The following is a 14,694-nucleotide window of genomic DNA, read 5'->3' as shown; positions in this document are numbered from 1 at the left end:
GCTCTTACTCTCACAAAAAGAGCAAAATGTAATTGTTCAAGTGTTATTCTAGTCCTTCCTGCACCACCCCCCAGGTCAAAGTAACCTGTTCCTGCGTCTAGGCTCCCCCCACCCTTGGGAGGGCCTTTGTCCTAAACCCTTATGAAAAGCTTTCTGCCCTTTTTGCATCGCTCAGTCGTCTTCACTGCGAATGTGATGCCTGCCTGGCCTGAGAGAGCTGTCATGATCTCTCCATGGCTTCTCACCCTGTAAGTAAGCCCTGAATAAAAGTTCACGTATCAGAAAATGCTCGTCTTCTTTGGCTTTTGGACTGGCATGCGACACACATTAACAATGGAATAATGCTGGGTTTGAGAAGACAGCCCTAAGTAAAATAACACAGATACTATAAGTTATATTGCAGAAATTTTCCAGAGCAGATTAGGACCCCAGCCTCATCAGAGCTAATAAGGGCTTAATTTATACAGCCCTGAAAATACGCCAGGTACTTTTCTAACTTTTATTAACAATATCTCCTTTAAACCTCAGAGAACCCTATAGATCAGTGTTACCATTATTCCATTTTAGTGATAAAAATTATGATGCACAGAGAGGTTTAAGTAACTTTCCCAGAATCATGCAGTAAGTAAGTGGCGGGGCCAGGGTCTACAGTCTGATTTTAGGGTTCAAATTAACCACCTCACATCCTTGACAATGCCTCACACTCCACTTTTCATTTTTTCAATCATTCAACATAATATGAGTCCTACAATAGGAAACACAAATATACTGTAAAATTAAAGATACAAAGATTAATTATCCCATGCACAAGTTGCAAAAGTGCAGTAGGAGAAAGAGGTGTATATAAATACATATATAATATAAAGCAGAATATCACAGGCTTTTGTGTTATGATGGGGAATAGAAAACTCCTCACAGAAATCCACCCCCGCCCCAACCAATATCTAAGAAAATGAGTAGGAGCAGGATTAAGAAGTGTGATTTTTCTTGGGTCCTAAAGAATAGAGAAGGAGGAATTCCAGGTGAGGAGAAGACTGTGAGGGAAAATTAAAACTCAAAATAGAAAACACCGAGTATGAGTGAGGAATAGTGACTCAGTTTACCTGGAACACAGAGTGTATAAAGAATTGTTACGACAGGAAGGAGCATTAGAAAGGGAGGTAGGGCCAGACTGTGAACACCATAGCTGTTGAAAGTGTATCCAAGAGGTGTAGACATTATTTTTGACAAGAAGAGCCATTGTCTTTTTTTTTCCCATTCAAAGTAGAGGGTGATGAGATTACGATGGTGCTTCAATAACATTAATCTGACAACAAAAAATAAGCAGGATTGAAAGGGGGAAGCAGGTAACAGGCCACAGCCATGCTCCCTGTGCGAGGTAATGAAGTTTCCCCAGCTATGGTGATAGCCTTATATGCATACAAAAGGCAATATTACAGTAGAAACAGCAGTACCAGGTAATTATTTGGGTTATGAAGCCAATAAATGAGTCAGAAGACTGAGCAAGATATTAATGCAAGGGACATTTTGAACCTACTGAACTTGAGGAGTTTCAGATTCATCAATTTGAAGTTTACCATGGGCTATAGTGATACAATATGGGATGAGGAGCAGCCCAACTTGGAAAGGGGAGGCAGTGATATTCAAAGAAAGCACAGCAGTTTGTCTTTTCATTACCACAGTATTTTTCAGTGGATCTAAATCAATGCCAGCATCAATCCAAATAGTATCGAATTTCTCAATCTAAACAGTGTACGCAAACTATATTTTTCAAATCCTCCTGTTCTTGGTACCATATATTAGTTCACAAGTTTCTAGCGATGATCCACAGACCTAAAGGTGAGCACTGTTCATCCGAAGATCTTCATATCAGAATCATGAAAGCAGTTCACAAATAAAAAATGCCATCATTTTAAATGTTTAAAAATAATAGCAGCCTTCCAGCAGTTTGTACTAAATAGCTAAAATTAATCACTGCCATCCATTATACACGTAAGATCTTACTAAGATAATGATCAATTGGCCCTGCCCTATCCAAAGATATTACTAGAAAAGTAACCAATTATTTGTTTTTAGTCTTAAGCAAAGGGGATTTAGGATATTATGGTCTTAATAATCAGTTGAAATCATTAAATATTACTGGGTACTCTTCCTGAGTATACAACAATCCCTTTTCCATAGTTCTTTCAAACTGCTAGGAAGGAAGGAAGGGAAGGAGGAAAAGAGGGAGGGAGGGAGGAAAGAAAGAGAGAGATAAATGTTCTGACTATCTACTAGAAGAAACAGATGTTATGTTTTGTGGGACATACACTTCCAAAACTCCAAAATAACAATTAAGCACAAAGTCTGATGTTGTGAGCCTGGAAAAAAGTAAGTGTCCAATATTTTGTTTTAATAAAATGATTCAATGTCCTTATACTGAAGGAATTTCTTGAATACATAATGTTCTTGGTTATTGGCTAAATCCCTGAAACTTTTCCTTTTAATTCTATTTCCCTAACTCCTGGTTTCTCTTAATCCACTTCAATCAGTGTTCTATTCCATGGAGTCTGCCCTATCAAAGTCAACAGTGTCTTCTACATTGACAAATTCAGGAGTCACTTCACTGTCCTCTTACCTGACCTCTAGGCAGCACATGGCACAAACAACTACTCCCTCCTCCTTGAAATACTGTCTTCCCTTGATGTCCCTGAGACCACACCCTGGTTTGCCTCCTACCTCACTGGATCTTTCCCCTTCAAGCAGCCTATAAATCCTGGTGTGTGCAGGACTCTGTCCTGGACCCTTTTCTTCTTACTCCCGAAGTGAGTTCATAACGTTCTATGGCTTACAATACTAACTTTATCTAAATGAATCCCAAATCTATCCCTCCAGCCCTGATAGCGGACTGGAATTTCAGAGTTGGATATTCAACCAACAACTGCCAACCCATCACATCTAATATTTCAATTTCAGCATGTCCAAAAGAGAATTCTTGACTATGCCTCCCTTCCTGAAATAGCTCTATGAAAAGAGGGACTGCCTTGTTCTAAGAGCTTAGAACAGTGTCTGACAAAGAGTAGGTATAATGTTAAAAGAACACCCTAATCAGAGATACTCCATCACATCAAGGCTAATATAAAAGCTCCACCCAGATAAACACTGACAAATTAAAGAGAGGGACATTTAGGCATACTTCCCTTCCTATAAAATCTGAGGGAGATCAGGTTAATGGTACTCATATTTTTAGAAAATGTTTCACTGTAAGCTAAAGACCCAAGACGATCTACAGCTTCTGCTAGGATTCCTGGATTTTCATCTTGTCCCTTCCCAGGCAAACAGGTGGTTCAGTGTTCTGACCCAGGCCAAACTTTCTGAGAGTGGAGCAGAGTGGAATTCAGAAGCACAGGACAAAGCATGAAACCACAGGGATGTGAAAACAGACTCCTAGGTGACATCTTAGGATGGGTCTTCAACAATATTAAAGCCCATAACGGAGCCTAGGAACTTCATGGGCAACAGAGAAGTGAAAACAGGACCACAATCCAAAGATCCAGAGAAGAACAATGAGCAGATCATAAGGAACTTCTCTGATACATTAATATGTAGGACCTGGCCCAAATCTTTAACAATTATGGGCCATGCTCAGAGGTAGGGTAAGGTAGGAGGAGGCCAGCTGCAATCCATTCTTTTTCTTTTTTTTCAATTGTGGAATATAACATATTTACATAGAAATGATAACTTTCTAAGTACAATTTAACAAGTAGAGAGCAAATTTCAAAGAATGTTATGGGTTACAGATCCACAGTTTCAGTTATTTCCTTATTGTGAAATACAAGGTGTTCCAGTTTGCTAATGCTGCCAGAATGCAAAACATCAGAAATGGATTGGCTTTTATAAAAGGGGGTTTATTTGGTTACACAGTTACAGTCTGAAGGCCATAAAGTGTCCATCAACCAAGGGTACCTTCACTGGAGGATGGTCAATGGCTTCCGGAAAACCTCTGTTAGCTGTGAAGGCATGTGGCTGGCGTCTGCTCCAAGTTCTGATTCCAAAATGGCTTTCTCCCAGGACGTTCCTCTCTAGGCTGCAGCTCCTCTTCAAAATGTCACTCACGGTTGCTCTTGGGGCGTTTGTCCTCTCTTAGCTTCTCCAGAGCAAGAGTCTGCTTTCAACAGCTGTCTTCAAACTGTCTCTTATCTGCAGCTCCTCTCAGCTTCTGTGCATTCTTCAAAGTGTCCCTCTTGGCTGTAGGAAGCTTGCTTCTTCTGTCTGAGCTTTTATAGAGCTCAAGACCAATGCTGAATGGGCGTGGCCACACTTCCATGGAAATTATCCAATGAAAGATATCGCCCACAGTTGAGTGATCACATCTCCATGGAAACATCCAATCAAAAGTCTCCAGCCCAATCAACACCAATACGTTTCCTGCCCTACACAAGACTGCATCAAAGATAATCGTGTTTTGGGGGACATAATACATCCAAATCAGCACACAAGGTATATACAGAAATGTAATAACTTTCAAAGAACAATTTAACAAGTACTTAGAAAATTTCAAAGAATGTTATGGGTTACATTTCCATAGTTTCAGTTATTTCCTTATTGTGAAATATCACATATATACAAAAAGGTGATAACTCTCAAATTACAATCAAGGATTTATATAGCAAATTTCAAAGAATGTTTAGGTTACAGTTCTACTATTTCAGTTCTTTCCTTCTAGCTATTCTAATACCCTAGCAACTAAGAAAAGGAGAATTATATAGAGATTCAGTACTCATAATCCTACGTTAAATTCTATCTTGTCTGTTGCTACCTCTTCCTCTAGTTTAATCACTTTCCTGATCTTCAGGGATGTCTAGGCAGTGACCATCCTAAACTGTTCATGTTGAAAAGGGGTGTCAACACTGTGGGAAAAGGGGACTCAACTGGTTATGTTCTTGGAAAGGTTGTTGCCTCTGGGTTTGGGGACTTAGCTGGCACAGGAGCTCTCTGGAGGATTTAAGTTTCTAAGAATATACTTAGTGAGTGAAACTTTTATAGAGTCTCAGATAGGGACCCAGGTATTATTTAGGGTTTTCAGGGCTCCTGTTGACTTGGGCCTATCATACGGTGGCCATTTGGGATATCCAGCTGAAGCTTTCATAGGAGTAACCTCCAGGACAGCCTCTCAACTTTATTTGAAATCTCTTAGCCACTAAAACCTTATTTTGTTTCCTTTCTTTCCCCCACTTTGATCAAAAGGCATTCTCAACCACTCGATGCCAGGGTCAGGCTCATTTCTAGAATCCATGTCCCACGTCACCAAGGAGAGTCACTCACCTAGTGGGTCCTGTCCCATGTTGTGGGGAGAGTGATGAATTTATTTGCAGAATTGGGCTTGAAGAAAGTCCACATTTCAGCCAACAAAATAGGTTCTCTGGAGGTAACTCCTAGGTCTAATTATAGGTGGGCTTAGCCTCCCCTTTACAACTATAAGTTTCACAAGAGCAAGCCCTGACTTACAAAGTAAAGGATTCCTAATTTCACACAGCCTATGTTCTGTCCACAATAATCAATCAATATCTCACATTATCATCACTTAACTATACAATCCTCATCACTCTCCATTTTAAACAATTCTCATCACTCAAAATACCCCATAGCTCTTTTCAGCCCTTAATTATTTGTCCCTAGTATTTGTGTGGTACTAGTAAGGTAATCCTATTAATTATAGTCTCTAGTATGCAATAGGTAGATTTTCCCCATATACCACTGCGTTGTGAACGCTATGTACCACTGCTATACCTTAGAAGTGTATCATGCAAGCAACTATCTTTATTTGTAGTGCTGATCTGTGGGATACATGCCTTTAAACATCCCCTTTCAATCCTGTTTGTCTTCAATGCAGCTCTGATACTTAAAATCCCATTAGCAATCACCACCTCTATCTATTACCATACCTTTAAATTCACCCTCATTAACATATCTGAACATATTAGGTTATCATTCCCCCTTCACTAGCTTCTGTCTATCTCTTGGTCCCCAATACTCTACATTATAAGATACTGATTTTACATTGTTCAGGGAGTTCACAGTAGTGGTAACATACAGTATCTCTCCTTTTGTGTCTGACTTATTTCATTCAGCATTGTATCTTCAAGGTTCATCCATGTTGCCATATGTTTCAGGACCTTGTTCTTTCTTATAGATGCATAGCATTCTGTTGTATGTATACACCACATTTTGTTTATCCACTTATCTGTTGGAGGACACGTGGATTGTTTCCACTTCTTGGCAAATGTGAACAATGCTTCTATGAGCATCAGTTTACAAATGTCTGTTCATGTCACTGCTTTCAAATCTTCTGCACTTCTGTGTATATACTGAGAAGTGGAATTGCCAAATAGTAGGGTAATACAATATCTAGTTTTCTGAGACATCACCAAACTTTCTTCCACAGCAGCTGTACCATTATATGTTCCCAACAGCAAGTTCCGATTTCTCTGCATCTTCTCCAGCACTTGTTTCCTGTTTGCTTAATGGCAGCCATTCTTATTGGTGTGAGATGGTAACTCATTGTGGTTTTGATTTGCATTTCCCTAACAGCTAGTGAAAAAGAACATTTTTTCATGTGTATTTTTAGCCATTTGTATTTCCTCCAAAGAAAAATGTCTTTTCATATCTTTGTCCATTTTATAATTGGGCTCTTTGAACTACTGTTGTTGAGTTGTAGGATTTCTTTATATATGCAGGGTATCAGTGTCTTATCAGATAAATGGTTTCCAAATATTTTCTCCCATTGAGTTGGCTGCCTCTTCACCTTTCTGAAAAAGTCTTTGCAGGCACAGAAACTTTTGATTTTGAGGAGTTCCCTTTTATCTATTTTTTCTTTCGCTGCTTGTGCTTTGGGTGTAAGATCTAAGAAACTACCTCCTACTACTAGGTTTTGAAGATGTTTCCCTATATTATCTTCTGGCAGTTTCATGGTACTGGCTCTTATATTTAGGTCTTTGATCCACTTTGAGTTAATTTTTGTAAGGGTGTGAGGTAGGGGTCCTCTTCTATTCTTTTGGTTATGGATATACAGTTCTCCATTTGTTGAAGAAACTGCTCCGTTCCAGTTCAGTGGATTTGGGGTCTTATCAAAAATCAGTCGACCATACATCTGGGGGTCTATTTCTGAACTCTCAGTTCGATTCCACTGATCAATATATCTATCTTTGTGCCCAACACCATGCTGTTTTCACCACTGTGACATAATAGGCTCCAAAGTCTGGAAGAGTAAGTCCTCCCACTTTGTTCTTTTTTAGGATGTTTTAGGCAATTTGAGGCCCCTTTCCCTTCCAAATAAATTTGATAAGTAGCTTTTCCAAGTCTACAAAGTAGGTTGTTGGAATTTTGATTGGAATTGTATTGAATCTGTAGATCAGTTTGGGTAGAACTGACAACTTAATGACATTTAGCCTTCCTATCCATGAACACAGACTATCTTTCTACTTCTTTAGGTCCCCTTTGATTTCTTTTAGCAACAATTTGTAATTTTATATATACAGCTCTTTTACATCTTTGGTTAATTTTATTCCTGGGTACTTAATTTTTTTAGATGCTATTGTGAATGGAATTTTCTCTTTTGATTACCTCTTCCATTAGATCATTACTAGTGTATAGGAATATTACTGAATTACATTCATTAACCTTGTATCCCACTACTCTACTGAATTGGAGCTTTTTTGTTGATGTCTCAGGATTTTCCAAATAAAAGATCATATCATCCACATATTTTCAACAAACTAACTTTGCCACTACATTCTGTTTACATATATGTGTCTCCTAACCATATGCAAATGACTTGTGGAAAAGAACCAAATACGGTCATTTTTGTATTTTCATTGCCTGGCTCAGTGCCTGATACTTTTAGTAGGTAAACAAACACCTATTAAAGAATGAAAGAAATACACACACATACGTCTACATGCATATACTAATTTTGATAGAATATTTTCACTAACAAACCACCATGAAAAATAACAAAGGATGTACGTGCTTATGACAGTTAAAAGTTTTATCATATAATCCCTTTTTATTCATCAGTAATTGAGACCAGGCCATGAATTACATTAAGAAGATTATTTTTTTTCTGACTTTTAGTACTATAAAGTTACCTGATCTCTTCATAGGTTTGTGTTCTCTTATTTCAAAAAAGATGGGAAGAGTTGGAGAGCAAATTGATAATATATAATGTCCTTAGGCTAGATCAGGGCAAAGAAGAAAAATTTAAAAATAAATGTAAGGAACATCTGAGGGTAGCTTCTATTAGTGATCTGATAAGGGGAAGAAAGTTAAAATGAGTTCAACAAATGATTTTAGAAGAACTATCTCATTTAGGAATATTCTTACGTAGTTCTTCCACACACAGGCTAAAGGTAAAAACCAAATTAATGCACAGTCAAATGAAATAGCACTGATTATAATTACCTTTGAGAATATATTAAAATTGCATTCACTATTATAAAAATGTAATTTTTATAGGACATTTTTTCAATGCTAAAAAGATTCAGATTAATTTAACTGAAACCCAAATATCCCATTTATATGACAATATATTTTTTTAAAAAAACAAACAAATGGCAATGTATGTAAATATTACGGTCATTTTAATGATCAATTCCAGAATTTTACAAATCAGATATTATAAATTTAATCAAAACAAAAAGACTTCCATTTACTAAAATTTACCTGAAGATTTTCTCCAAGTATCTTGACATTTAAAAATAATATATATATGGAAATATACCCTGCCTAGCTGTCATTTCTACAGCATTTATTTTTAAGTTTTGAAAGTCACTATTATCAAAGGTAACTCTCTCTGTAGAATGTGCCTTTATTTCTGTCAAAGTAGACAAATTACTTTATGTTAAACAAAATGTATTCTCAATCACATGCCTCTAGATGAGCAGAAAGAAGACAGTGGTAGGAGGTAGGTCACAATCTCCTCTGAGGGGTGACATTTCTCCCCATCTCTATTTTCCTTTTACACATCTTGAATGGAGGTGTACAGAAAAGTTAATGCCTTGCCTGGAATTCTTGAACTTTCTGGACCTCCAGAAAGTTTTACCCAGGAAGCTTCCCCACAATCCTCTGCACAGTGACAGGGACAAGAAACACAGGAACTGAATATTATTTCCTAATTTATTTAAATTCCTAGACCTACAGTGCTTAATCTCCAAAACTGAAACTTCAAAAGAAAGGGGATGATAAACCCAAATGCTACTTTCTAATCACTGACAAATATTACTGTGTGTCCCATATAAATACACAAAATGTTCTATGGTATTATTTAAGACAGTCCTTGTCTTCAGAATATAAAATGTTTGGGGTGGGGAATGTTAACAGAGCAAGTTTTCAGCTAACTCTCCTTTGAATGGTGGATAAATCTGGATGAGTCACTTTCTTCACTTAATGGAATGAAATTATGAAAGATTAATGAAGGTTGCTTTTGGTGGAAAAGATCAGGACCTAGATAGCTGTAAGTTCAGACTTGTTTAATAATCTTAAAATACAAATATCAGAGTAAAGGAGGAGAATTGTAAGAATACATTTGGTAATTTGGACTCCACTATTCAGATTCTGTGCTCATTTAGGATTATATGTCTCTTACTGGCTGTAAGACCCTTACCTACTACCTCTGCTAATGTCATCTGAAACCACAGTCCCATCTCCTCCTTAGATTACAGCAGTACCAAGAACTTGCAATTCCCAAAAAAACTTCTGCTGTTTCCATACTCTTCACCTGCTCATCTCTCTGCCTACTTAGAATGGCTTCCCATTTTGTATTCTGGTGAACTTCTTTACAACACAACTAAAGATTACAGTCTTCCCCAATACCGTGTTCTCCCCAGCTTCAAGAAGGTAGAGGCAGGGACTTCCCATAGCATTGCGGCATTTACCACATCACTAATTTTTTTCTTTCTTTTTTTTTTTTTTAACAAAAGTAGCTCTTGTACCAGATTGAGTATTCTTTTAGGCAAAGAACTACGCCTCATTTTTCTCTGTATTCCTATCATTTAACACAGTACTTGGCACCATATTCCCTACATGATTCCCTACATGATAATGGATGATGGGTTAACCAACCAATTTGAACATGCTGTATCACCTTTGCCCTGTTTAAAAATAAGCTTTGATAAACATATTTAATTTCTGTTCAAGGAAAGGCAGCTGATTTATTAGTTAAACCACTTAAATGATAGCATTTTCATAAAAAATAATTTTGTTAACTTATTTGACTTAAGAAGTGAATATATTTGACTTATTTAAGACTAAAAAATACATAGCTTTAACATCTAACTTTGTTCCTCTAAAAGTGAAGCTATAAGTACTTGAAATCGCTGCATTACTTTAAAATTTTTCTGAGACTGGGTTTTCCACTGTTCTTCCTTCACTCGTTTCTTTGCTGCATTTTCAATATTCTACTTCAACTAAATTACTGCTAAAGATTTCAAAATTTTGCATTTTATGCTGCTCATTTTCCACTGTACACTTTGACCTTTTTTTCTATCTTTTAAATATAATTTGTTCTCTGAATGTACACCACTTCAGTCACATTATTCTCAAACCAAGGAATCCAAAGTTGGATGGGTAATTTTAATAGCACAATAGCTAATCTATTACATGCTTCTTTTTTCCTTTTTCTAAAGATTTCTGGTAACAAATAATTTTTCTTTCAATCATCCCTGACTTCATATCTTAATTGTGATATATGATACCATCTAAATTAGTGTTTTATAAGTTTCCTTAAAGCCTTAATTTTGATGATTAATAAGTTACTGGCTTTGATGACTAGTAAGTTATTTGACCAGAAGTAACCTGTGCTTCTTCAGAAAACAGCCTCCTGTTTTTCCATTCCAGATGCTAATCCTACAGCTCTGGGACAAAGGATATGATAACACAAGGCTCCCGCTGGCACCCTGTGGCAGGATGTCCTTCCCTTCTCAAATACCCAGGGACTGCCTAGCTGCTGCCACCCAGCTTCTGCCATCCGGCGCATCTCCAGAACAGCACTCTAGCCTGAGTTCCTGACCCTCAAGCAAGTGACATGTCTGAGATTTCCTAGAGGACCACTGTTGGCTAAAACAATGGGCCAGACAAGGGTAAACAAATACAGAAGAAAGAACATTAGGGTTGCAAAGACTTTCTTGAAAGGCAGGGAAGGTGGAGTAAATTACATTGATATGTACCTGGAGCCAGGTTCCCAACAGCTCAACTAGCTTTGGTTGCTTTCTATGCTTACCTGGGCCCTGCTCTACTATTCTCAGACTATTCCTTTTCTATAAAGGGCAGGTTATTTTCTGTGATTTCGATTACCTTTTTTTTTTTTTAACCTGTGTTGGAATGAAACAAAAGAACAAAATAAGATACATAAACACTTCAGGAAAAAAAAAAAGGCACAAAAAAAAAAACAAAGAATCTCAGCTGTTTCTTTTTTTCAGAAGGCTGTAAAATGCTTATTTCAAAAGACAACTCTTCCCTTATTTTTAGAAGTATTTCTGTAATTTATTTTCATTTTTAAATCAATCAAAATTTTTAACAATCCTTAAGTCTTTCTTTCAAATCCCAGAATTGAATTAGAGGAATTACAGTTTCAGCTCAGACCTGTAAAGAACTATCCCTACAAGAAGAAAAAATTGTACAAACTGAAAACCAATGACTTTTTGTTTTTGGAAGTGCAAACTGCTAACCCGGAATCTGGAGAGAGACAAATCCAGACAGATACAGCAGTCAGAGCAGAAGCTGCTGGATGTCTTCAACGGTAGGACCACTCACTAACCTAAAAATCTTAACAAATTGCTGGAGGCTGAGTGCAGAAAGTGAGAAACTCCTGAGACTGCAAATCATAAAGGGCCCCCATATCTCCCTGGGCTTTCTTTCCAGCAACTCCAACAAGTTCTCATGGTGAGAATCCAAGCAAGATCCCCAAGTGGCCCTGGTCAGAAGAGGGGAAGTAAAGGCTTTTATCAGTAAGGATTCTGCAACCTTCCAGACTCTTCTCCCTACCAAAGGACTTTGCCAGAGGGCAGTCATGAAATCTTATCCCAGTTGGAGGAAGAAAATTCCACCTCACTGCAGCCCACTGAAACCTTCCTGTCTCACCCATCAGGGGTAAAAATAATACCAAAAAATAAGAAATAAAAACAGAGTCAACAGGGGACAGAACTGCAAAGAAACTAACTGGGAATGCTGCAGCCATGAAAGGGAATAAGGGACATAGTAAATAAAAGGCTACACTCTTTGATGAGGGACAGAAACACTTCTGAAGGCTATGGCCCCAAGATATAGGCTCACTGAAAGACAGACTTAATCAGATTATAGAATGCTCCATCTCTCTGACAATTGACCGAAATACCAACATGGCTCCCGTATAATCACAGTGGATTACAACCGGAAGAACTGTGAGACAGACTCTCTCTGAATACGGTTCCTGGGGAAGTCCAAGTCAAGAGGAATTTGAAGCCTCTGGCACCTATAGCTACAAAAGACATTAGTCAAAGCCCAACTCCTAGCCACAGTAACAAAAATCCTCACACTAAAGGCCTATATGCCTCAGTTCTTATTACTTGATACAACACGTCCAGCTTTCAAACACTGCAAGTCATTACAAAAGGCAAAAAGAAACCAAATAAACAAAACCAGTCTGAAGAGACAAAACAAGCATCAAAAGTAGCCTCAGATATGACACAGATGTTGGAATTATCAAATAAGAAATTTAAAATAACTATTATTATGTTAAGAGCTTTAATGGAAAAATTAGACAACATGCTAGAACAGATGGGTAATGTAAGCAGAAATACAGAAACTCAAAAAGGAAATGCTAGAAATCATAAACACTATAAAAAAAATGAAGAATGCCTTCGGTGGACTTCATAGTAGACTTTCTCAAGACAGACAAAAACTGAGGGCATTCGTCACCAACAGACCTGCCCTGCAATAAATGTTATAAGAAGTTACTCAGGTAAAAGAAAAATGATATAAAATGAAAATGAAAATGATATGGATCTTTATAAAGTAAGAGAAAAGCATATGAGAAAAAATAAATGAAGTTAAAATATAATCCTATTTGTTCTTATTCTTAATTGATCTAAAAATAACTTTTTAAAGCAATAATAGTAATTGCATTGGGTGAATACAGCATATTTTAAATAAAATGAACAACAATGTCACAAGGGATGGGAGAGAGGAACTGGGAATACTCTGTTACATGGTACTTGCACTACACATAAAGCAGTATAGTGTTACTTGTGGGACGACTTAGATTATTTTAAAATGTATATTGTAAGCCTTAAGGCAACCACCAAATAAGTTAAAAAACTAAATATAAATGATGCATCAAAAGAAGATATAAGATGGAATCTATAAAATGCTCAACTAATACTAGAAAAGGCAGAAAAAGGGTGGGGGTATGGAGAAACAACAACCAAATACAAGCAATAGACAACATTTACAAAGATTGTAGAATTTAATCAACTATATGAATAATCACTTTAAATATGAATGACTGAAACACACTTGTTAAAAGACAAAGGTTGTCAAATTGGATTTAAAAAAAACAAGAACCAGTTATATGCTTTCTATGAGAAACCAACTTTAAATCTAAATTCTAAGGTAGGTACTGAAAAAGATACACCATGCTAACACTAATTAAAAGAAAGCTGGAATAGTTATATTAATTTAAAACAAAGCTGATTATCAAGTATAAAGACAGACATTACATGATGATAAAAGGGACAATTCTGTAAGACATAACAATTCTAAACGTATATGCATCTAACAACAGAACTTCAAAATACATGAGGCAAAACCTGACAGAAACGACAGGAAAAATAGATAAATCCTCTTTATTATAGTTGGAGCTTTGAATTAGAAGTATATTCCGAGACACAGAGGACAGACATTAAGGGGGGCCCACCCTGGCTGGAGGAGTGATCTTAAAAATCAGGCAAGCAATAAATTTAAAAACATTTTGAGTTAATAACATAAGCCCAAAGGTACACAGGAATAAATTTTATGATTTTGTAACACGCAGAACAAACTCCAATGCATGTCTAATTACTAATTTAGAGGTCTATCTACTCTAGAAGACTTTGGCATATGGAGAACAGATATTTAAGTTTTCTGAGTTCGGTATTCCCAACACCTAGTGAGGTTTTTTTATTTGAAATAAGCACTCAGGAACTATCTATTAAATGTCTGAATCTGAATTGTACTACTAAATTATGTTCATCAACTTTTAATTGTAGAAGTGTGCTACTGTTTGGTACACAAATTAGTAATGCAAAGTGAATGATATGGATAGAGTATAAAAATAAAGAGAAACAGATTTGTGGAAAGATTAAAACTAAGTGTACGAACATTATAGAACTGTAACTCTTAATGAACACGAGAATTTTTAAGTGCCAGAACTTTGTCAATTTAAATTGTATATGATGTCATGATTTATGCCTCCAAAATAAGTAAACAAAATGTAAATATAGAAAGAATACATTACTAAACAAATCATAGTGTCTAAAGATGAAAGATATGGAACATGAGATTTTATTCAATTTTTCATATGCCTGACTAGAATAACAACTGAAGAGAAAATATCTTATTCACTCTGTCCTCTCTTTAAATTACAGTTTAATAGTCATCTTTAATTCATTTCTATCTGGCTGGGCTAGAGAACAAAATTTAAAA

The 14,694-nt window shown here is 36.6% G+C and overlaps 1 protein-coding gene across 8 annotated transcripts in view; it reads right to left on the bottom strand.

Moving 5' to 3' along the window:
• The window catches only part of CADPS2 (calcium dependent secretion activator 2), a 647,872-nt gene that overhangs the window by 388,369 nt on the left and 244,809 nt on the right, over positions 1 to 14,694 (bottom strand). The gene's annotated exons all lie outside the window — the stretch shown is intronic.

Source organism: Choloepus didactylus, chromosome 5 (assembly GCF_015220235.1).
Source record: "Choloepus didactylus isolate mChoDid1 chromosome 5, mChoDid1.pri, whole genome shotgun sequence".
NCBI classification, from domain to species: domain Eukaryota; kingdom Metazoa; phylum Chordata; class Mammalia; order Pilosa; family Megalonychidae; genus Choloepus; species Choloepus didactylus.
This window is presented reverse-complemented; position numbering and strand designations above follow the sequence as displayed.